Consider the following 26,689-nt stretch of genomic DNA (forward strand, 5'->3'; position numbering starts at 1 on the left):
AGGGCCATAATGCATCGTCTAATTTCCGTGACCAATCCTTCCTAGATGCATTAACTGTCTTCTCTAGAATTCCCTTAAGTTCTCTGTTCGACAGTTCCACTTGCCTGCTAGTCTATGGATGGTATGGTGTCTAATAAGAGCTTGAGAGTTTATATTTTGTTAGTGATTTAACAGGGTTATTTATAGAAAAATGTGTTTAAATTTTGGTATTTGAATAAATTCTTTCATAAATACCTTTTACGGGATCACAGGTGTATTTTGAGTATTTTCATTTTCAAACAGATATGTGAAGGCAAAATAATGATGTTGATGGAATTCATGACGCGTAGGAACAAATGGTACAAAAATCGGAGTTGAAACGAGAAAGTTGTGACGCGTTGAAGATATAACGTAAAATCTAGAAATCCTTCAAGATGAGCGTGCTTCGATGTTTCTATCATAACTTGAGCTGTAGAAATCAGAATTTGATGATTATGGTGGCGTTGGAAAGATTATTCAGAGAGCTATAGAGTTTATGTTCATGACTTTACCAAATTCTAAATATCACAGACACATTGGATAGAAAGAACGATCATCACAGCAACTATTCTTACCATCGCGGCGATGGGTCATGGGCTTGTTATGTTAATGCATTATCCTAATCCGAATCTGAATGGGCTATGGAATTTACTATTTTCCTAAGTAAGATAAAAACCCTAGGATATAAATAAGGGTCTTTAAGAAGTTTTTACAGAGTTTTTAGGGAGAAAGAGAAGGGCGGCTACTAATTTGGAGATCAGGATTCTTGAAGCTCTCATTCACCGATTAGAGAAATGTTTATATTTTTCTTTCTTGAACTCATGTCATTGAATAGAATGATGGTTTTTATTATTACAATTATGAACTAAATGTCTTTTCTAGGGCTAAAGATGTAGCCCAATTTATGAATATGTGTTGACGTTATCTTTATTGTTTTCTTATTGAGCGTTGATTCTAAGTTTTATTATTGTGTGTAATGTTTTCAATTCTTAAGGATCCAAGGGTTGAATGATATCATGGGTTGGGTTGAGATCGAGAGATGAAACCTGATTTGTCTAAGGTAATAAAACCATAGATAGAGCGAACGCTAGATATAGGTTATCGCGATCTATGAGGCTCTGGTAAATTTCATAGAACTTAATGATCTCTTAGCTTCTAAATCCAAATTAGAGATATTTTGGGTTGTTGTTTAAGGGTTAATTCACTAATTGTTTGAGAGAAAATTAGGGGAATAATAGGGAGTTTGGCCTTTAGAATAAGCTTAATTAGGTTAGTAATGATCGTCAATACATAGGATTAAATTGGTGTGAAATCTGTGCCCTAGAGTTTAGCCATATTGATTTTTATACCAAAGTTATTCTAAAATTCTAATTTCATTTAGATTTTAATTTGTTTTCTTTTTCATTAAAGTCATTCATAAAATTATGTTTCATCAAATAGCAATAAAATAGACTAGTTTGGTACTTGGTAGATAGTTCTCTTGGGATTCGACACTCGTTTACTCTAGCTTTATTACTTGCACGATTTCGTACACTTGCGAATAGCCTGTCAAGTTTTTGGCGCTATTGCCGAGGAACTATTTTATTTTACCAATATCAATACGAAATATTTAGTTGCTAATTTGATTTGTTTTATTTTTGTTTACTAATTAATTTTTTATTTTTGTTTGTTTTGTTTGTGTTTTCAGCTAGAATCTGAAGAGTTTACGTTCAAGAGGTGGTGGTGATCTTAATCCACTAGATTTTGAGATCGAGAAAACCACTAAACATTTGAGGAAAGAAAAGAGGCAAGCTGAATCTGAAAAATCAATGGCTAACACAGGAATTCTCAATCCTAATATGGGAAATCAAGAGAATGAGAATAAGGATACCTTAGGAGGAAATGCAATGGGTGGAGCAGTAGTGGTTTAGAGAGCATTGAAGGACTACTCTAGTCCTACTATTAATGGGTGTTATTCTAGCATTAGGAGACCACCCGTTCAAGCGAATAATTTTGAGATTAAGCCAGCAATTATTGGAATGATTCAGCAGTCAGTCCAATTCGCTGGGTTACCTAATGATGATCCCAACCTACATATCACAAATTTTCTGGAGTTATGCGACACATTCAGGCATAATGGAGTATCCGATGATGCAATTAGGCTAAGGATTTTCCCATTCTCTCTTCGGAATAAAGCCAAGGCTTGGTTGATTTCTCTGCCATCTGAGAGCATCACAACCTGGAACAAGTTAGCTCAAGCATTCCTCACAAAATATTTTCCACCTACCAAGTCTGCCAAACTGAGGAGTGAGATTATGAACTTTCACCAACAAGATTCAGAGTCATTGTATGAAGCATGGGAAAGGTATAAGGATCTCTTACGGAGGTGCCCTCAACATGGTTTACCAATCTGGTCGCAAGTGCAAACGTTCTACCAAGGGTTGCTACCAACTATTCAAGCTATGATTGATGCTGCAAGTGGGGGAGCCTTGAACAATAAAACGCTAGAGGAAGCATACAATCTAATTGAGGTAATGGAGAACAATAACTATATGAGGACTCCAAAGAGAACTTCAATAAGGAATCAGCGGGAGTGCAAGAAGTTGACGGTTACACTGCATTGGCTGCTCAACTTTTGAACATCCACAAGCAATTAGGTAATGTGTTGAAAGTAAATGCAATTGAATCTTCTTATCTAATATGTGACCTTTGTGTAGGAAATCATTCATCAAAGGATTGCTAAGAAGGGAACCCGTTTGCTCAGCCTGAACAAGCCAATTACGTCAATAATTTCCAAAGGGGGCAAGGGAATCCATATTCCAATACATATAATCCAGCATAGAGGAAACACCCGAACTTTTCATGGAGCAACAACAATGAGCAAAAACAAGCTCCTATTTTTCAACCTCAAGAGCCAAAATCTAATGTAGAGAATGTGTTGACCAAGTTCATTGAAGAGACAAGCAAGAGGTTTGAGAAGACTGACATCCTGGTTCAAAATCAATCAACCTCTATTAGGAACCTTGAGACTCAGATTGGGAAAATTCACAACATATTAGCGGGAAGGGTTCAAGGAGTTTTGTCGAGTGATACAGAGAAGAATCCCAAGGAACAAGCGCATGCAATCACTTTGAGGAGTGGATGAATTTTGGAAAATTCAGAGGGTGAAAAACCAAGGGAAGAACAAGACCTAAAGGATGAGTAGAAGAACGATCGTCGTGGCCGTGATGACGGTGGCCGCGGCAGGCGTGATCATGCTTGCAAATTGTCAGAAATTTCAAATAATCACCACGGCGAGTGTGCATCTGAGCAGAAACCTCCTTCAAGCTAGGCAACCCTTCCATACCCACAACGGTTGAAAAATCAGAAGCTCGATAAGCAATTTGGTAAGTTTATTGACATGTTTCGAAGTTTACATATTAATATCCCTTTTTTTATATGCTAGAACAGATGCCGAAGTATGCAAAAATTTTGAAAGAGATCTTCATGCACAAGAGAAAATTCGGGGAACACGAGAAAGTTATGCTCACGAAGGAATGCAGTGCACTGATTCAAAAGAAACTACCACCTAAACTACGAGATCCAGGGAGTTTTACTATCCCTTGTATTATTGATAGTTGTTATTTTGATAAAGTGTTATGTGATTTAGGGGCAAGTATTAACTTAATGTCGTTTTCCATATACAGGAAGCTTGGATTATGAGAAGTGAAGCCAACCACCGTTTCTCTTCAATTAGCTGATCGATCGATAGCATATCCTAGGGGGGTGGTAGAAGACGTCTTGATTAAGGTCGACAAACTGATTTTCCCAGTAGATTTCATAGTGTTAGACATGGAGGAAGATAGGGAGATACCTTTAATTTTAGGATGACCTTTTCTAGCCACGAGTAGAACATTAATAGATTTCCACCAAGGGAAATTAATCTTAAGGGTAGAAGATGAGCAAGTAGAATTTGATGTTTTTGAATCTATGAAGCGTCTATCTGAACTAGACTCATGCTTTAAGATTGATGTTCTCGACACCATAGTGGAACAGAATTTTAAAGAGAGCTACCCCATTTTTCCTTTAGAGAATTGTTTGATGAATTATAAAGATCAGGAGGATGAAGTTGATAGTGAAGAGATGAGAGAGTGTTTAAGATACTTAAATGCTTTACCACCCTTGGTTCGTCCTTAAGCTAATTCGATTAGAGAAATTAGAGCTGTGGCGTCTCAGTCAACTTTACCAATCACAAAGGCACCTACACTTGAGCTCAAGCAACTACCATCTCATTTAAGGTATGTATTTTTAGAAAAGGGTAAATTTTTTCCAGTCATTATTAATGCTTCTTTGAGTGTTGTAGAGGAAGAAAAGTTGTTGCGCATATTGAGAAAATACAAAAAGGCTATTGGATGGACAATTGGGGATATCAAAGGTATCAGTCCTTCAATCTGCACACACAAGATCTTCATAGAGGAAAGTTATAAGCCTACTGTCCAACCACAAAGAAGATTGAATCCATCAATGCAAGAAGTGGTCAAGAAAGAGGTGTTGAAGCTTTTAGATGCAAGAATCATATAACCAATTTCGGATAGTACATGGGTAAGTCCAATCCAAGTAGTGCCAAAGAAGAGAGGAATGACAGTGGTCTGTAATGATAACAATGAGCTGATTATAACAAGAACAGTCATGGGATGGAGAGTATGTATCGACTATCGTAAACTGAATTCCATGACTCATAAGGACCATTTTCCATTGCCATTCATCGATCAAATGTTGGAGAGGTTAGCTGGCCATGAGTTCTACTATTTCCTGGATGGATATTCAAGCTACAATCAAATTGTTATGGCACTAGAAGATCAAGAGAAAACGACTTTCACGTGCCCATACGGAATATTCGCCTATCAAAGAATGCCTTTTGGCTTATGCAATGCTCCTGCAACTTTTCAACATTGCATGATCTCAATATTCTCTAATATGGTTGAGAAGCCCATTGAAGTTTTCATGGACAATTTTTCTATTTTTGGAGATTCTTTTGTTGATTGTTTAACTAACTTATCTAATGTTTTGCAGAGATGTGTTGACACTAACTTGGTGCTAAATTGGGAAAAATTCTATTTCATGGTACGAGATAGGATTGTGTTAGGTCATCGGATGCCCGCGAATGGAATTGAGGTGGATCGAGCGAAGATTGAAGTCATTGAGAAACTACCACCTCCAAATTCAGTGAAGGTTGTCAATAGTTTCCTTGGGCATGCTGGCTTTTATAGGAGATTCATACAGGATTTCTCTAAAATCTCTAAACTTTTTTTTGATTTATTTGCTAAGGATGTTTCTTTTAATTTTATTCATGAGTGTTTAGATGCATTTAAGTGTTTAAAAGCAAAATTAATTTCTGCTCCTATTATTGTTGCGCCCGATTGGGAACTACCTTTTGAACTCATGTGTGATGCAAGTGACTATGCTTTAGGGGCTATTTTAGGACAGCGAAAAGGTAAGGTTTTGCATGTGATTTATTATGCCAGCAAGACTTTAACGGGACCACAATTAAATTATGCAACTACTGAAAAAGAATTTTTAGTAGTAGTATTCTCTATTGACAAATTTCGTTCTTATTTGCTAGGTACCAAGGTTATTGTGTAATGTGAACTCATACCCTAGCCTAACGTTACAACCTTTACAAAGACCTATTGATCCAAGGTAATGTGAAATTCTACATTAGTGGAGAGTGGTTTGAAAAGTGAGCCTATGGAGTTTGATTCCATGATTCACATATAAGCCATAACCCGAATACTAAGATCAAAATTTTGTTCATGAATTTTATGCATAAAACTATCCGAGTTTGTGGACTAATGGTTTGTGGTTGTATGGATGTTCTAGGGTCAATAACGAAAATGAAATTGATGTTTGCATTGTCTGTGAGTTTAGGTGACTTTTAATTATTCTATTTGTTTTGTGTATATGCGATTTTTGAGACACTTCTATGAATTGATTATTGATTAGAGAATTTTTGTTAGCTTTTGTTCTTTTTTTATGTCTATGTTTATCTTTGTTTTTGGAGTTTAGGATAAGTGTAGTGTGAATGTTTGTGGGTATCATCGCTGGAAACCCTCACGAGACTATAGATATGTGAAGGGAAAAGAATGATGTCGATGGAATTCATGACGTGTAGGAACAAACGGTACAAGAATCAGAGTTGAAAAGAGAAAGTTGTGACGCGTCGAAGATATAACGTAAAATCTGGAAATCCTTCAAGATGAGCCTGCTTCGATGTTTCTATCATAACTTGAACTGTAGAAATCAGAATTCGACGATTATGGTGGCGTTGGAAAGCTTATTCAGAGAGCTACAAAGTTTATGTTGATAACTTTACCAAATTCTGAATATCACAGACACATTGGATAGAAAGAACGATCGCCATAGCAACTGTTCTTACCGCCGCGGCGATGGGTCATGGGCTTGTTATGTTAATGCATTATCTAAATCCGAATCTGAATGAGCTAAGGAATTTACTCTTTTACTAAGTAAGATAAAAACCCTAGGATATAAATAAGGGTCTTTAAGAAGTTTTTAGAGAGTTTTCAGGGAGAAAGAGAAGGACGGCTACTAGTTTGGAGATCGGGATTCTTAAAGCTCTCGTTCACCGATTAGAGAAGTGTTTATATTTTTCTTTCTTGAACTCATGAATAGAATGATGGTTTTTATTATTACAATTATGAACTAAATCTCTTTTCTAGGGCTAAAGGTGTAGCCCAATTTATGAATATGTGTTGAAGTTATCTTTATTGTTTTCTTATCTCTAGCGTTTGCTCAATCTATGGTTTTATTACCTTAGACAAATCAGGTTTCATCTCTCGATCTCAACCCAACCACCAACCCCTTCACCCCTCAGACTCCCTCAACCTCGCGATCAACCTCCTAACCCTAAAAGGTTGCAAAGGCCCTAAAAGATTCTAATATGCCCTAAAAGGCTTAAAAAATTCTAAAGACTCTAAAGGTCCTAAAAGCCCAAAAAGTCCTAAAAGGCTTTAAAAGTTCTAACTCCCTAAAGGTCCTAAAACCCCCAACCCCTTCACCCCTTAGGCTCCCTCACCATTCACCCCCCATCAACCCCTCCACTCCCTCCACGGCTCCACTCAATCAACCCCCTCAACTCCTAAACTCCCTCAACCCCCTAAACCCCCAACCCCCTCACTCCTCCACTTCCTCAACCCTCTAACCCCCTCAACCCCCCAACCGCCCCCCTAACCTTAAACCCTGATTTAGAAAAAAAAAAAAAAATCCCTAGTCTTAAACCCCATTGGCCCTAAAAGGTTGTAAAGGCCCTAAAAGATTCTTAAAGTGTTAAGATTAAATCTTAAAGTGTTAAGATNTATCTACTAACTATTCCTCTTTAGGGTTTAAGGGGACTATTCTAATTCCAATCACTATTCCTACTATTGTTGTTCAGAAAAATAACCAAACATATATAAAAATTAAATGGAAAGACAATAAAAATTGTATCGAATGATTTGTAGCCAAGAAAGTAAAAGTAAAAATTGTAAAAAGAAACATCATTCATCACATTTCTAATCATTCAATTCGAATTGCAAATTCAAATGCAGACATATTGCAGTTAATGATGACAAAAGACATACCATGGGAACCACCTCATATAAAGGAGTGAGAACTTGACCATGGAAAGAAACACCTTCCTCATAATTGCCTTAAAATTTCGTCCTTTTCCCTTCCCATCTATGGATTAAGTTTAATTGGAAAATTCTAACAACAGACATAAATAAGGCAAAACCGGTTTATATACATGCAAATACAAAAAGGACCAACCAATATGTAGCCCAAACATTCTAGAAGAAATCTAATGTTGTCAGCTTCTCCCTGTATTGTAGCACAAACATTCTATTAAGTCAATATTGTTGCTTAAGAAGAGCAACATTCTCAATGTGGCCTTGAAACAAGTAGAAAATGTCGTCCACAACTGCAAATAATCAGATACCAAAAATAAGCTACATCAAATTACAGATCAATGTGGCAACGAAAATTCATTTAAAAGTAAAACAAAAAACAAAACAAATCAGTAAGTACAAAGAAACAAATTGTATCTTCTTGCTAAACTGCACATTACGATTAGTACTCCACATTTATTATATGCCATTAACAATATACACACTTGTTAAACAACCATAAAAAGAAACCGAGACCATTAACAAAGACATGCCTGCTCTAACCATAAAAAGGGTTTATGATTTTACGTATTTTGTCAAGTGAGTTCAAGAATACCTTCTACATAGCAGCCTTCTCCAATTTCGAAAAATAAAATAAAATAGTATTGCCATTGAAATTCAAGTTTTTTTTTTTTTTAATTTGTTTACCATTAAATCAATTTATTCAGAAATCTTTCACTAATTAATTAGAAATTTTAGTTTTTGAGATCATATAATTTAACTTTTACATAGACAAATTTTGAACAAATAACTCGACTAGATAAAGTTTGACAAGCTAACTACTTAAAGAAACAAAGAACCAGATACCAATATGTTTCTACCGTCAAGCAGTAGTTTTGCACCATTTTCAAAATTTGCTTGGATCAATCTGCATATCCTTTCCTTCACCTGTAAATATTTGATAGCCATATAGCACAGTAGTATCATCAGTGAGAATAGAAACGATTAAAAGGTGCAATTTAAAAAAGCAACGTGCATACACCCAAAAATGCAACTGCTAAACCTTAAACAATGACTAGAATGATATACATAGGAAAAGTACTTTTTTTTCCATTACTGATAGGGAACAAGAAACAAATTTTATTTAAGAATTATAAAGTAGTGAAACGGCAATCTACTACAAAAACCAAAAAATACAAGAAATAACCATTCAAATGACACCAATCACGGACTAAAATGCCCTCCCAGTCTCTAGAAATCAAGAGAAAAAGAAACAACTTCATGAATGCACCTGCTTTCTATAATTATAAAAGAAGGAAAGTGATTTAAATTAAAAGAGGTCCACAAATTCTAGTTCTTCTCTTTGAGAATTGGCAGATCTAATTATTGAAAAAATGCTTAAACATGAATGCACCTGCTTACTAATTACTGGACCAAGGTTTGCATCTAGTTTAGTTCCTGCAGTTACTTTGAGTGCTTTGGCACATTCCACTAGTTTATCTTCCCTGGCAAAAAGGTTATAAAGAAACTCTTATACTTGCCAAATCATGTCTATCATTGAATTCAGATAAAAGATATATTATCACTGATTTAGAGTCTCCACAAAGTAGACCTGATTCCTTTCAAATCTTACAACATCATTTTTCGAGGACGGACAAAACCACAAAGACAACACACGTTAACAAGGAAGATAAACATACCATGGAGTTAAGCTTCCAACAAAAACGACTAGGTTGAGTGCCATGCACTTTTTTCCTACACCACCAAACCCAGCAGCAACTAGGGCATTCAAAGTAGCATCCATACTTGCATCAGGCATGACAACTGCATGATTTTTAGAATTAATATTGCACTGAAGAAAACAATAAGCTAGTCAATTTTAGTTTATATTAACTATTGCACAGGTAAAATATCAGACATATCGCTCATGAAAGTTACAAAACTTACCTGAATTCGCTTCCCCTTAGCTGATGCTTTTGCATATACATAAGCACCATCCTTTAAGGACAAAAAAATTTAAAAAAAAATATGAGTATTAATAAAAGTAGCACCAGAATCCTAAGAGATTTTTGAATGTGATTTCAATGATAGAAGATTTTTGCAAAAATCTTGAGAAAAAAATGTTCACAAGAATTAACCAAGTAATGACACAAGAAGCATGATCATTTCATGTCAATTCAAGTTTGTACATATATTCTTCAATGATGGAAAATTAAAAGCATGATAAATTTAAACACGAAAATTCAATTTTCTTATACTAAATAAGCAAGCAGAGTATTGAACGACATGTTCATGAGAAAATATCAATTGGCATTTGTTTATATTTGTAATCTAACAAGAAGTCATTCATAATCTTGAACACAAATTTGGTGATGCATCTAAATATTTAAATGTTGGAAACTTTTGGCAGATACTAGGTCTACCATATGAAAGCTATTGGCCAAGGACTATAGAAAGTCATAACTTGCAAAACCAAAAAAAAAAAATTATATCACTAATATTTACACGTTCCAAAAGTGTACACTGAAAGTTCACGAGAAGTTGTCCATTCTTCCATCTAAAAAGCTTTATCCTCTACATCACACTAAAGAATAATAACACAATGTCTAATCATTTATCATTGCATTAGGAGTTTGGGAATCTGCATCTATGGCAAACTCATAATCAAGTATTCTACTTAAATACCCCATATGGTATTTTCAGTCTTTCAACAAATTTCATCCACAAATGATGTAAATCAATGGAACTCAATCATTAGAGAACTTATCCACATTGGGTTGTATTTTTTACTCCAAAATCAGAACTGAAGTCTTCACTTGATAAGCATACTTTTCCTTCAATGATAAATAGGTATACCAAATTACTTGATCATGAGATTAAGAAAGTTGTCCAAGACCATGTTTTTATTTCCTATTAATTTGTGAACTGGCAGACCTTCGGTTAATAACTATGTAAGACTTTGTGATTTCGGTAAACCATACAAATGCTTGGAAACGCTTAAAAATGATTTGATGTTGAGCTTAAAAGACTCCATTCTCTTCCAATCTATTGAACTCTATACTTTCATCCTCAATTGTCTTTCAAGTAACCAATAATGTGTTTTCTCTCCTTGTTGAAAACCCTAACTACCAAACAAGTCTGGGGCAGATATTATCTCAGGCTAGACACAAGTTAGGGATAATTTCCCAGACATTCCCCTAGCTTTATAATGGTCGAACGAACTAAGGCACATGATAATTCCCCAAATATTCCCCTCTCTCCATAATCTAAAAATTCACTAACTAAAACTCAAATTTCCATAGTAAAGGCATATATCCATCATCATTGCTAGCAATTACAAAGAGTACCACATCCTTTGAATGCAAAAATATGAAAAATATTACCCAAAAATATCAAAAAAAAAAAAAACACTCTAACTAAAGCAGAACTAAATAAACATCAATGGCTTACCAGTCACCAAACAATCGATAAAACAAACATGTCACATGATCAAAAGCCAAAATCATCACCACATTCATTCACATAAAACAAAGCGATGCCTTCTCAGAAATCCATCACAATAAACCCATTATTTCTACAAACAATACTGACTTGAAAACACTGATATTTGTCAAATGCAAGTAAAAACCAATAATCAAAGAGCCAATAACCAAAGATACCTTTAAATGGAGAGAAACAGAAGCTGCTAGGTTATCATTTCCAATAACATGGCAGTTTGATTGTGAAACTGGAAAAGTTGAATTCACATTCACAGAAGATCTTGCAAAGTTTAATGAACTACCAGAATGAAGTGTTGATAACTTAAGGCATTGTTCGTCAACAAATTTATCCACAATTCTAGGAGGCATGGATGGAGAATCTTGTGGTCTCAAGTTGAGATAAGTCCTAGGGTTACTGTGTCATTGGCTTCTTGAAGCTCTCACTAGAATGCAACCCAAATTAAGGGCAGCTTCAACACAAGGCGGTAAAAGCTCTCTAGTTTCATATTAGTGTACATGATTTCTTCGGCTTTTAAGACTACAATAGGTGGTTTTTCTTGCCAATCCTTGATTTTTTTTTTGTTCAAGAGTTATGCAACAAAACATAACAATTCCTAGTCCCGCTACTTCCATTTCTTTTTTTATTTGCCCAGTCTCGCTACTTTTTTGGTACATCCTGCTACTTTTTATTGTACATCCCGCTGCTTTTTTGGTACATCCCGCTATTTATTTATATTGCCTCTTTAAAGTCTCTGCTCTCTGTATTATTATAGTCCTTTTGCTTTCTTTTTTGTAATTTTAACTAGGGACTTTTCACAATTTCCTTTTTCCAATAAACTATATTTGCTATGACACATCATAATTTCATAATTTTAATAAACTAAAAATTATTTTTTTATTATTTTATTAATCTTCAGGGTTTTAAGAAATATAATATCATATTAGCTTGCTTTCTTTTTTGTAATTTTGTTTTAGTTGCTTAATTGTTTGTTACACGATTAGGTTGAGTTTTTAATCAGGCCAACTTTTCGTTCTGGGTGGTTTAGGTTATTTTGGGTGCATTTTGTGCTTTTTGAGGAATTAAAATTGGAGGAAAGGGTACATTTGAAGAAGTTAAAATATGAAAATGTACACATCAACCCTAAAAAAGTCCACTTCAGTGCCACATGTACACGTCAACCCTCATAAATTTACACATACACATTTTAGAATTAAAAAGTACTCACGTCATTTATTTTTAATGGTATTAGAGGCCAGTCTCTAAAGTGTTTGACGGTGTGCAAGTTTGATACCTTCAATACGAATAATTGATAGTTTAGTACCTTCAACAGAAAAAAAAATAGTTCAGTACCTTCAATAGGAAAAAAAGTGATAGTTCGGTATCTTCTAATGTAATTAAGTCAAAAACACATACAGTATCACAAATCTAAACATTTCTTAGTGTTAGATGACACTAAATTCTATTAAGTTTCTTAAGTAAAAAAAACAAACACAACCTAATTGTGCTCCAATAATTCATCATCAACTTTACGAGTTTAAATGACAATGTCTTCTAGATTCTAGTTCACCTGTGCCAAATGAATCAAGCTTAGAAAAAATGAAAAATGAAAATAAAATTTAACCCCAAAATATCATAGTAAAGTTGCAAAAGATCCTAACATTGGAATTAAATTGTAACACATAGGGGCCGTTTGGATGGGGTTAATATTAGATAATTGGGGTAATATTTTTTAAATTGAGCAGATGAAAATGTTAGGTTGGTTTGTAAAAATTATTCCCGGAATATTTTATGACAAACAGTAGCATTTGGGGGGTATATTGTCGGGAATCTTAATACCTTTTTTTTGGGGGGGAGGGGAGTTGGGGAGGCACTGTTATTAAAATTCACCCCTAGTAATACAATTGTGTTTCCCATGTTGCCCCTAAATAGTTGAGCATTTGGTCCAAATTAACCTTATATTTGTTAACATTTACAAAACACCCAATTCACTCATGCAGACACTTTTGTCCTTGCTTTTTAAATTTTTCGGATGACATTGCCCTTGTTATTATCATTATTTATAGAAATGTCATTATACCTAGAACTAGTCACCACCGCCAGCAACCGTCGACTATCAGACTGCCAAAAGTTGTCATAGTATGTATAACGATTGTACGCCAGTGAGGCTTTTTTCGACCATAGATCACAGACCCATGGTCGGAAAAGGCCAGATTTGGCTATTTCATGGCCACATCTTTGGCCGTGAAACAACCATAGATCTGGCTGTGAAACGGCCAGATTTGTAGCATTACCAACATCACAGCTAGATCTGTGGCACTACCAGCAATGGTGGCTAGCTACTGGCAGTGGCTTGGATGGGTATGGGTGTTTTTGTTAGGTTTAAAACGTTTTTGGTTACTAGGGTGTTTTTGCTAAATTTGAAAAGTAAGGGGTTAAAAGAAATTATTCAAAAAATAATAATAAAAAATATTGTTATATTAATATTTAAAAAGGAGGGCAATTTAGTAATCTATATAATATACCCACTCAATTATCCTTCCAACCAAATATATTATTTACCAATTTATTTGAACTAACTAAACACATTTTCTAAACATTCCTAGTAATCTTCAAGGTAATTGTTATAGATTTTCGCAAGTGTACGAAATCGTACAAGTAATAAAGTGTAAAATTACGGATATCGAACCCAAGGGAATTACTATTATCAATTACTAATTAAACTATCATATCACTATTTGATCAATCCAAACTGTATCAAGGAAAATCTAAACTAAATTAACAATTGAATTTGAAAAGAAAACTGAAAAGAGAACAATTAAAATAAATCTTTGGGTAAAAACAAGATGACTAGACCTAGGGCATAGATTTCACACCAACTCTTATTCATATGTATCGATCTCTTATGCTAATTTTGTTAAGCTCTTCCTAGTGGTCAAACTCCCTAAATTTCCAATAACTTTCTCTCGAACAATTATCAAATTAACCCCTAATTACTAACCCGAATTATCTCTAATCAGATTTAAGTAATTGGAGATCATTACGCTCTATGGAGTTTACCAAAACCTCACAAGTCGCGGTAACCTATCTCTAGTGTTCGCTCAACCTATGGTTTTACTATCGTAGACCAACTAAGTATCATCTCTCGATCTCAATCTAGTCCATTAGTTCATTCAATTCTTGGGCCCTTAAGAATCAAAAGCATTAGGAATAATAGTAAAACTTAGGAAGAATTCTTAATAAAAATTAACAATCAAAGATCAATACATAATCAAGAGATTGGGTAGAGAATAAATTTAGTTCATAATAAACATGAAAGAAATAATCACATTTATTAAAACAATCATCATGAGTTTATAAGAAAAGAACAAGGAAAAGTTCCCTATATTGTGAATCAAAGCTCTAGAATTTCCATTACTTCTCTTCTCTGCAGATTTTTCTCCCTTTCTTCTCACCAAAGAATCCCCCAAAATAATGTTAAAAGACCTCCCTTTATATCCCACAAGGGTTAGGGTTTTATTTCCTTCAATTCTATTAGGGATAGGACTCTTAACCCTATTTTTCTACCTAAAAACAGATAGGTGATTTTTTAAGTTCCGTGACTGTACCCCGGCACTGTGCTGCAGCACAGTAGCTACTGGAAAAAGTGTGCCGCGGCACAGTAGCTGCTGGCCTTCTTCCCACATCATTCCACTTTTCTTCAGAGATAGTGATTTTTGAACTTGATAACAATGAAATTGGGAAAAGTGGTAAAGATATGAAATGTAGCCCTTTGAATCAGATTTCCAACGGTCCAAGAATTGTCTTAATCCAAGTTCTAAAGATCAAGATATTCTCAAAATACCAAGGCATGCTCAAGCTAGAACGTAATCTAGAATATTCTCTTTACTTCAACTTCCATAGCTTCTTAATTCACCTCCGATTCTTGATCTGTTTGCTTCCACTCGTCACTCATTCCGTTGCCAATATGATTCTTCATCCGAGCATAACATTTAAGCACTAGTATCTTGAAAAACACTCAAAAACACCCGTGATCCCGTAAAAGACAATTATGAAAATATTAAGCAACTTTACCAAATTAAGCCTAATTTCCACAATTAATCCCTAAAAACCACTAACTAAATGTGTATTTTCAAGCTCTTATCAGTAATCTTTTATTCCGTTAATATAATATTCTCCTATAATAAAACATTATATAATCCAAACGCCCCTATAGGGTGCGTTTAGTTCAAAGAATGTTGTATTACTGATAATGTTATATTAATGAAAAGATAGATTACCTTGAAGATTACTATGAATGTTTAGGAAAATGTGTTTGGTTGGTTGGAATAAATTGGTGGGTACGTTATATTGATATGTTTGGTTGGGAGGTAAATGGGTGGGTATGTTATATAGATTACTAAATTGCCCTCATTTTGAAATATTAATATATTATTATTTTGTTAATCATTTCTTTTAAACCGCTACATTTGAAATTTTGCTAAATACCCCAATCATATAAAACTTTAATTTGTAGCAAAATCACCCCTACCCACCCCAAGCCACTGTTGACAGTCGCCAAAATGGCGCAAGACCAACTGCGTCTGGCCAGTTGTGAGTCCGTAAGGTCGTTTTCGGCCATCGATCTATGATCTAGCCATTTTCGGTCATATTGAAGGCCGAAAATAGCCAGATCGGTGCATGGCAGGCCAAATCCCGCCAGTTGTGCGCCAATATGGCGACTTTCGCTAGCTACTAACGGTGGTCTTGGGTGGCTAGGGAGATTTTATTAACTTTTAAACTTTACTATGGCCGAGGTGTTTTAGCTAAATTCTCAAATGTAAGAGGTCTAGCTAATTGTTATTTGGTAGACATTTGAGGGTAATTGTGTCCGAAATGGTATTTAATTAAGGGCAAAATAGGTATAAAATCATATTACCTCGGTAATCTTCTAATAACCCCTTGGTAAGGTAATCTGATTACCCCCTATATTACCAACAGTAAACACCATTTGCAACAAAAGATTACTGTAATATTTTATTATTTACAAATCAAACAAGGGAATCTTAAAAATTAAACAAAGATTACCAGAGTAATCTTATTTTACCCTGAACCAAACGCAACCATATTAACATAATATAATATAATTAACGGAGTGAAAACTAAATTTAATATAGGTGTTATTACAACAAACCCTCATATGTTTCAATTCCATTCCATTAGATTTTATAACTAGAATTTGGGGCTAAACAATATGGGTTAATCATTTTGGAGTTTATTGGTTATATTTTGAAATTTGAATGTTCAATAAAATGTTTTTGTGTAATTATAAATTTGATAAGTTTTGGGATAATATAAGTTTTTTGAAAGCCCAAAATTGATATGTCCTTTTCCATTTAATTTTTAAGGAGAAAATAAAAAAAAATGATTCAAGATATTGAAAAGTCTATTGTATCCTTATTAATTTTTCTTTTACTATATTGATTATTATGATATGGATTCAGGATATAGAAAATGATTATTCAATCCTTTTTAACTGATAAAATTCCAAAAATAAAAATATAACTATTTCGGTTAAATGGTTTTACTTTGATTTAGTTTACATTTTAACAATGGTAGATATGTTGTATTCTAAATAAAAATCACGATTGATTATATAATTAGTTTTGTTGGGGATTTAATGAAATTCCTTTTAATATTATTCTTGATATTTAGTCAAATAATATTGTAATACGTATATCATTTTCTTATACAATATGGCTTTGACAGATGTTTATTTCTTAATGGCTATTTATATATTCTAATAACTGTTTTGACATTTACATAATATAATCAAATAGATTTATTATTATTGCATTTTTAAAATTAAATCAAACGGTCGTTTAAGTGTCATACTTTTGCTTTTTAGAAAAGTTATGTCTCTTTTTAATGGGATATGATTTTTTAATTTAAATTCATGACTTAAATTGACACATAAATTCATGACCATTTATTTATTGCAATCTAATTAATATGTAATAAAAGTTGAAGGTGATTATTTACATTGCCACATCATTAACTCTTAAACCATAGATTGAAATGGATCAATGGTTAAAAGTTTTGTGTAAAAAATTTAAGTTAAAAGGATCACAACGGACCCAGCCTCTTTTTAATTATTTTAAAAAATATGTATCCTCGTTTTATTTCAATACAACCTTTGCAAAATTTATATAAAAATTCGAGTACACACATAAATATATTTTTCTTACACATGACCTTTAGAGGCTATCACAATCCCCCCTACTTAAAGCATCTCCAAAGGATTTTTTATATGATTTAAACTGTTTATTATAAAGAGTTTATGAATAAAAACAAAAGTCTAATATACTCTTTATTATTTAAATATAAATTAAAGAGTTAGTTTGACTCTCTATATTTAGATAATCAAATTTCACTCTCTATCCCAATGTTATTTAATAAATTATAAATTTTTATGTATTTTATTATTAATTCTCTCTCCAATTTATTAAGTCTAATTTAAAAATTTTATTCTTTACATTTAAAAATTAACGAGAATATTCTTTATTTAAAAATGTTACTAGCAGGGTAAAAAAAAAAAAAAATCTGGTATGTTTCTTTCAACGTATTTCACAAAGAGTAATGCTACAGTCACCGACGGTAGTGCACCGAATTTATACACCGAATAACGTGATAAAATCCTGACCATTGGTTAATATTAAATTAAAATTAATCAACGATCAAGATTTTGCCACATCATTCAGTGCACAAATTCGGTGCACTATCGTCGGTGGCTGTATTATTTTCCTTTTACAAAACGCAAATTTGAAGTCTTGCTAGCCCACAAGCCACAGTACCACATCAAGAAAGTACAATACCATCACGGCACAGCCTTGAATCTCCCTGTCTTTCTCTTTCTCTTTCTCAAGACTGGGTGCTAATTTACTATGAGACAACGCATCATACGACCAAAAGCAAAACTCTGCAGTCCCGGAACGTTCGGTGCCATCAATTTGTCAGCCGATTGCCGTCGCCGTCACTAGTAAGCCTTCCCTTAACATTCTCCTGTTTGGTTCTCGAGAAAAGAGAAAAGAAAAATGGAATGTCTGAACAATCTATAATTTTAATTTAACTTATTGAAATTGTTGTTTTGGGCTCAGTTGAAAAATGGGTCCCATTCAAAATTCAGTTTTGACAATTGTTTTGGTGAATTCTGTGTACTTTGCATTATGGACTCTAATTCCTGAAGATTAATAAATAAGTTGAGAGATTATAATTGGGTAGTGTTTCCTGCTTAATAATTTATTCATTTGTTTATTTATTTATGTCTATTGTGTGATCAGTGGCTAGAGGAAATGTAAAGTTTTGGTTTTGAACTTCTTTTCCTTTTCCATATTTTTTTTTTTTTTTTTTGTTTTTTTTTTTTTTGGTTTCTAGAGGAAATGTAAAGTTTTGGTTTTGAACTTCTTTTCCTTTTCCATATTTTTTTTTTTTTTTTAGTTCTTCTTTTTTAAATTTATCTGAAGAATATCAATAATCTTGTTTGCAAACTGATAGTTCTTATTTGCAACCAAGTGTCAATATTTTTGTCCTTAGAATGGCTAGTATAGTATGGATCTATAAAACTAATTTCATTGCCTATATAGATTTGGGGTTCATTAGCTGAATTTGATGTGAGGATGATAATGGGATAAGTGATGATTATAAGGATGTGTAAAATTGTAACTTATATGTTTACTGCAAGTTATCTCATTCATAATTCAATGATGGACACTCAAAATTCCTCAGAGTTGATTGATAAGAGGGGTAATTAACCTCGATAAGATTATTGTTATTTTTTTTAAAAAAAAAAAAAATTCGAGAATTGAAATTTAGAAGCAAAAATAAGAAGTGCACATGTTTGAGGGTTATAAAATAGTTGACATATTGAGTGGCGGTTGAGAAAGAAAGTGAAAGTTGATGTAAGTCTAAGTGTTTGCTTAAAGGAAACCAAGTTCTCTTGCTTAGTTTATCCTTTCCTTTTCTTTGAAGCCTACTAACCGAGTTTAATGTTACAAGCCTATAAAGACCTTTTGATCTTTAGTGATGTCTAGTCTTCATTAGTGGAGAGTAGTTCGATACTTAGGCTTTCGGAGTCTGTCGCCATTTGATAAACTTTGCATTTCTGCATAGAATAATCTGGGAAGTCAGAATGTGGACTGAAGTAGGGATCACCTACTCAGGGGAACAATAGAGAAAGATAGTCAATGCAACTTATAACTTCTTGAAGTGTTGAACATTTTCTAGTAATAATTTTTTGACAATCTTTGAGACTTGTATAAATTCTAGGCAGTTTGTTGTGTTGAGTTTGAGTCTAATGTTTCTTATTTCATTTTCGGTTTTTGTGTTTTTGATTGTTAGTCGTGTGTTGTACCTAATGCTCGGGGACGAGCATGTCTTTAGTTTAGGGGTATTTGATAATCCAAAGATTATATTGTTTTATTTAGACTTTTTAACCGGAATTGCTACTTAATTTAACATATTTTCTATTTCAGGCCAAAACGTGTATAATGAGCGGATCGGAGTTTCTGGACCCAGAAGCAAGCGAATCTCAGAATTTGGAAAAGTTCTGAAGCAGAGTTGAAGCACTATGAAGTTTGTTCCCATAGGAAAGCATCAAAGATTCAAGCAAGGAAGCAAGCGGAGGGCAATTATGTAAATTCAGAATGTTCGAGCAAGGTTCGTCACAGCGAAGTTTATTCTACGCCGCGGCGAAAGAAGATAGCACGAGATTTACTTTAGTTCGTTGCCGCGGGGAAATTCTTTCTTCGCCGCGGCGAAATTCTTTCTTCGTCGCGGCGAAGTCTACGAAATTTTGTTTTCTCCAAAACGCACAGTTTTATTTTAGGAAAGGTTTTAGGTTTTTGAGCGACCTATATAAGAAAAACCTTGCCATTTTCGTCGAGGTTCGTCTAGTTTTCGTTCGGTTTAGAGTAGCTTTTACATTTGGAGAGAAGATTTGAGCTTTAATCTTGTGGATTCTTCAACTAGGGGAGATCTTTACTCTTTTCTCTTTATTTCAATATGCTGACTGTTGTGTTTACTATTTTTCTTACTATTTGTGTTAATTTAGTTATGAACTAACCTATTTTGGGTTAGGGTTTTGACGTAATTCAAATTTCTATGGATTAATCAATTGATTATTGTTGCTTTTATACTCTATTGCGTAGATTGTGTGATTATTCTTTTTTTTATTGATTTTACTTGTTGAACATGATAAGATTGAGAAATGAATCTGATAGATCACATGCAATGCAAGTCTACAATAGGCAAAGGAAGCATAGTAGAAGATCACAAGTTGGGCTGGCAAAACAATACAGGACAGATGGCAACTGGACAGAGGACAGTCAGCACAAGACAAATGGCAATATGGGAGAGGAGCAGTACAACATTCTGTTATTGGAATACTAGACAGGTGGCAATATGGGAGAGAAGCAGTACAACATTTTGTTATTCTAGGAATTACAAAAAGGGAACAGATCATGAGGGAAAGGCAGAAGAGAAGACAAGGTTTATTGGGAGGCAGCTGGCCTTCAAAGCACAGCAGAGTTATCTTTTTTCTTTGAATCTATTTGAGTATTTTTGAGTCCTTGATTTTGAGTACGCAGTAAGCTTTTATTTTGGTTTTTGTTTGCATTTCCAAAAGTGTAATACACAGTCTGAATCATTCAAATACAACCTTCAGTTCTTGAACTTTCTGTTACATTTCTTTTTTTTACTGTTACATTTCTTTTTTTTACTGTTACATTTCATTGCTGGGTTTGTTGAGTTGCTGAATCCTATCAATTGGTATCAGACCGAGGTTGTTCGCTTGGGTATGGTCAGTACTCAAGTGGAAAATAGAATGGATATTGTTGAAAAGAAGGTTACTAGGGTGAAGAGAGACATTTCCAAGTTGACAGAAATAGTGCATCCATAAGGGAGATAATGATGGATGTGCAAAACTGGATGAGGCGTAAGGATGAACAGGATGAAGCTCACCATAGAGCAGAGCAAGAAAGACGACGGAAGGCTGAGGAAGAGACTCGTCAGAGGATGATGGGGCAAGAAGAAGACAACAACTCAGGCACGGGGAACCACCGCAATGAACCACCACCACCACCTCCTCCTTACCACGGAGGCTATCACCACCACGAGGGAGGAAACCGACGAGAGTGGGGAGGCGAAAAATTAGAGCTCCCACTATTTTTCGATGAAGATCCGTATGGCTGGGTTTTTCGCGTGGAAAGGTACTTTGCCCTTAACCAAGTTACCGATGAGAGCAAGGTCCTCTCCACGGCGTTGTGCATGGAAGGGGAGGCCCTCCATTGGTATCAATGGAACGAATCCAAGACACTAGGACTGATGTGGACTGCGTTCAAGGTAGCCTTCCTGCAGAGATTCAGTGGCACATAAGAAATCAGCCCGCTAGAACTACTTATGTTGACGAGGCAGGCAGGAACTGTGTTGGATTATCGCCGGCGGTTTGAAGAAATTGCAGCAATGACAGTAGGAGAAAGGGAGGATGTGCTTTCTGCAGCGTTTTTGAATGGGTTACGACCTGAGATCAAAGCTGAAGTGAAGCTCCAACAACTAGAAATTTTGGGTCAGCCAAATTCTTTAACTCAAATTTCAGTTCTAGCCAAAAGAGTGGAAGAAAGAAATTCAATCTCAAAAGAGGCCAACGGAGGGTGGGGCCGATAAGGAAAATTTGGGGAAATTAGTCATGGCCCACGTTTTAACTTAAACCCAACTGGAATGGAAGAACAAAAAAGAGCCCAAACATATGTAACCCAAACCCACATAACCCAACCCAGAACCACCCAAACACATTCAATATACAATACAAAGATTCAGCCCCAAAACACAAATTTTAGGCGTGCTTCCACCGAGAACAATTCCAGTTACATGTCAACTCCAACAGACACCTTTAGATCTTCCAACTTTCAGCGAGATTTTCCTTTTCGGAGGTTGACAGAATCCGAGATCCAGAGAAAGAGAGAAAAGGGATTATGTTATAGATGTGATGCAAAATTTTCACCTGGACATAGGTGCAGTGAGAAACAGTTTCAGATTGTTTTGGTTGAGGGAGAAGATGACGATCCAGAGTTGCAGGAAGAAGAGGAAAAAGAGGAAGTTGCAGTTGAGCAAAATCAAAGCCATGTGGAGCTATCCATCAGCTCGGTGGTGGGAATACAGGGGCCAAAAACAATGAAGCTTAAAGGGAGTATCCACGGTAAGGAATTAATTGTGTTGGTTGATAGTGGGGCTTCCCACAATTTCATTGGTTTGGAGGCAGTGGGTAGGTTGGAATTACCAGTGGTTACGACCCCATCTTTCAGAGTCAGAGTGGGAGATGGTTATCGGGTGACATGTCAGGGGGAATGTAAAGCGGTTCCGCTGGAATTACAATGAGTGGTTGTGGTTCAAGATTTTTTTCCGTTTGAAATGGGAAGCATTGACGTAGTACTCGGGATGGCGTGGCTGGAGACTTTAAGGGAAACAGTAATTAATTGGAAGAAGCAGACTATGAAGTTCAAAGCAGGAGAGCGAATGGTACAACTACGAGGGGATCCTTCCTTAAGCAAAACACTAGTGTCTTTGAAGGCCATGATTAAGACTGTACAGAGGGAAGGACAAGGAGTGTTAATCGAGTTTGGGGAGACTCAGAGACAAACGGGAAACGAAGAGAGAATTGATCAAAAATTGGTGGAGGTGCTGGATAAGTTTGGACAGGTATTCGAACCCTTGGCTGAGTTACCACCCGTCAGGACTCAAGACCATTCAATTCCATTAGTGCCAGGAACCCAACCCCCAAATCTTCGACCGTATAAATACCCATACTATCAAAAGAATAAGATAGAGCGTATTGTTAAAGAGATGATGGCTTCCGGGATCATCAAACCCAGTGTGAGTCCGTTTTCAAGTCCTGTGCTACTAGTGAAAAAGAAGGATGGTGGATGGAGGTTTTGTGTTTACTACAAGGCCGTAAATAAAATTACAGTACCAGATAAGTTTCCAATTCTGGCAAGTGATGAATTGTTTGATGAACTAGGAGGAGCGTCGGTATTCTCTAAACTAGACTTGAAGTCAGGTTACCACCAGATAGGAGTCCTCCCTGAAGACACCCACAAGACGGCATTCCGCACTCACGAAGGACATTATAAATTTTTGGTTATGCCCTTCGGTTTAATAAACGCACCTTCCACTTTCCAAGCATTGATGAATGAAATTTTCAGGCTGCACTTGCGCAGGTTTATACTTGTTTTCTTCGACGACATACTCGTCTATAGTAAGGGGATGAAAGAGCATTCAGGACATTTGGCAACCACCCTTCAGATTCTACTGGAACATCAGTTGATAGTGAACAAAAAAAAAATGTTTGTTCGAGCAACGACAGATAGAGCATTTGGGGCATGTCATCTCAGCCGAAGGCATAGCCGTTGACCCATCCAAGATAGAGAGCATCATCAAGTGGCCGGTACCAAAGAATGTGAGAGCACTCCGTGGGTTTCTCGGTTTAACAGGCTATTATCGGCGTTTTGTTCAAGATTACGGTAAGATCGCAGCACCCCTAACAACTTTACTTAAAAAAGAGGCTTTCGGATGGAAGGAAGCAGCCCAAACCGCATTCGAAGAGTTGAAGAGGATTATGACTAGCATTTCGGTTCTAGCTATGCCTGATTTTTTCAAAAAGTTTGTGATAGAAACAGATGCTTCGAGTAATGGATTAGGGGCAGTCTTGATGCAAGAAGGACAGCCACTATCGTAAATAAGTAAATGGTTGTCGATGAAGTCTCAGTTAAAGTCAGTCTATGAACGAGAACTCATGGTCGTGGTTCTAGCCGCTTAAAAGTGGGGTCATTACCTCCTAGGACAATAGTTTGTTATCCGAACAGACCAATGGAGCTTGCACTTCCTAACTGACCAAAAATTGTTGAGTGGAAGTCAACAGAAATGGGTCATCAAGCTGCTGGGATTGAATTTTGTTATACAATATCAATCAGGAGCAGAAAATAAGGCTACTGATGCACTGTCTCGCAGGGAAGAAGAAGCGGAACATAATACCATAACCGTGGGTTGTTTTGCAGGTATGAAGGACTTAGAAAAAGCTATTCAGTAGGATAAGAAAATGCATCACATTATTCAACAACTTTTGATTGATCCAAAGGGCCGACCTCCCTTCCAACTGGCGGGCCATCACCTACTCTATCAGGGTAGGTTAGTAGTCCCTAAAATAGGCCCTCACATACAAAACATTCTACATGAGTTTCATTCTTTACCTATTGGGGGGCATTTTGGGTTTTTTAGAACCTACAAACGCATTGGTAATGTGGTTTATTGGGAGGGGATGAGAAAGGATATCAAGAATTTTGTGAAAGCTTGCGTGGTTTGCCAACAGAACAAATACGAGGCCTTGAGTCCTGCGGGATTGTTGCAACCACTACCCATTCCGAATCAAGTTTGGGAGGATATATCTATGGACTTCATTTCAGGGCTTCCAAAGACCAGAGAGGTAGATACTATCCTAGTGGTGGTCGATCGTCTCTCAAAATATAGCCATTTTGTCACATTGCAGCATCCCTACACCGCTAAGGAAGTCGTTAAGGTATTTATTAAGGAGATAGTCTGCTACATAGATTTCCATGATCGATCGTTTCTGATCGAGACCGAATCTTTATGAGTCATTTCTGGGGCGAGTTATTTCGCTAATCGGGGACCCAGCTCCACATGAGTTCTGCCTATCATCCACAAACGGACGGGCAAACAGAGGTGGTAAACTGTTGCTTGGAAACTTATCTTAGGTGCTTTGTCAATGGCCAACCACAACAATGGCCGAAATGGATACCTTAGGCAGAATTTTGGTTCAACACCACATTCAGTGTATCGGCAGGTATGTGTCCCTTTAAAGCATTGTATGGTCGTGACCCTCCGGCGGTATTAAAGCAATGTATGCAGATAAAAATAGAAGAGAAGTCGATTTTAAGGTAGGGGACTCAGCCTATTTGAAACTTCAACCATACAGGTTACGCTCTCTAGCAAGGGGCCACAATGAAAAGCTTAGCCCACGATTTTATGGTCCATTTGTAATCAAAAACAAAATCGGGGTAGCAGCTTACCAATTAGATCTTCCTTTCTCAGCTCACATACACGATGTTTTTCATGTGTCTCAATTGAAGAAAGCCATTTTTCCAATTCCCAACAGCCAGCCCCTTCCGAATAACCTCAATGAAAACCTAGTTTTGAATGTGGAACCCCAATCAGTTCTTAAAAAACAAAAACTACTGAATGGGCAATAGGAAGTTCTCATCCACTAGAAAGGACTTTCGGAATTCGAGAGCACTTGGGAGGACTTCCACACCCTCAATACTCAATTTCCCTATTTCCACCTTCAAGACAAGGTGGCTCTTCTTGGGGAGGGTAATGATAGATTACATGCAATGCAGGTTTACAATAGGCAAAGGAAGCATAGTAGAAGATCACAAGCTGGGCTGGCAAAACAGTACAGGACAGATGGCAACTAGACAGAGGACAGTCAGCATAAGACAAATGGCAATATGGGAGAGGAGCAGTACAACATTCTGTTATTGGAATACTAGATAGATGGAAATATGGGAGAGAAGCAGTACAACATTCTGTTATTCTAGGCATTACAAAAAGAGAGCAGATCGTGAGGGAAAGGCAGAAGATAAGACAAGGTTTATTGGGAGGCAGTTGCCCCTCGAAGCACAGTAGAGTTATCTTTTTTCTTTGAATCTATTTGAGTATTTTTGAGTCCTTGATTTTGAGTACGCAGTAAGCTTTTATTATGGTTTTTGTTTGCATTTCCAAAAGTGTAATTCACAGTCTGAATCATTCAAATACAACCTTCAGTTCTTGAACTTTCTGTTACATTTCTTTTTTTTATTGTTACATTTCATTGCTGGGTTTGTTGAGTTGCTGAATCCTATCAGAATCATGTTGAGCTTTTTGGGTAATCACCATTGTTATTTTGAATGCTAGAGATAGATTTGAGAAACAATGAAATCAATTTGGAATCCATTAGCTTAATGAACTTGGATTTGTTAATCTTCAATTTGTTGGATGCGGAAGATTAATAAGGAAAAGTATGAATTCATAGCCTGAGAATGTATGTTTTACAACTTAGGGAATTCGATTTACAATTCGTGCATGTGAGTGTAAAAGTAGCATAATTTGTAGAATTAATCCATAGGATCCTAATAAAGTCAAAACCCTAACCGTTTGCTTTACTTGATATAACTCTTGCTTTAAGTAATTAGTCTTTTAATTGCATAGTAGATTTTGCTTTTAGTTTAGTTTTAGATTCTCCCATAAATCCAAACACTTTCAGTTTCTCCTTGAGAACAAATAGGAAAATCAATGCTTAGCAATTAATCATCGTAGAAACGATACTCACTCATCACTTTATTATTTTATACGACTAGTGCACTTGTTATATTTACATGTTGTAGTAACAACGCATCAAGTTTTTGAGGATAAGTGGTGTTTAGCGTATTGGGTGAGTTAGGCCAAAACCAAAGCCCAAATTGTAAGTAAAGGGAAAGATCGATCAGAGTTGG

General features: G+C 35.6%; 1 non-coding gene across 1 annotated transcript; it reads right to left on the bottom strand.

Moving 5' to 3' along the window:
- Nucleotides 1-2,294: 2,294 nt before the first annotated feature.
- LOC116137534 lies at nt 2,295-2,401 on the bottom strand. Its single transcript, XR_004129198.1, has one exon. It is a non-coding gene; the product is annotated as a small nucleolar RNA R71 (small nucleolar RNA).
- Between the last annotated feature and the right edge of the window lie 24,288 nt (nt 2,402-26,689).

This window comes from Pistacia vera, unplaced genomic scaffold (assembly GCF_008641045.1).
Source record: "Pistacia vera cultivar Batoury unplaced genomic scaffold, PisVer_v2 Contig329, whole genome shotgun sequence".
NCBI lineage: Eukaryota > Viridiplantae > Streptophyta > Magnoliopsida > Sapindales > Anacardiaceae > Pistacia > Pistacia vera.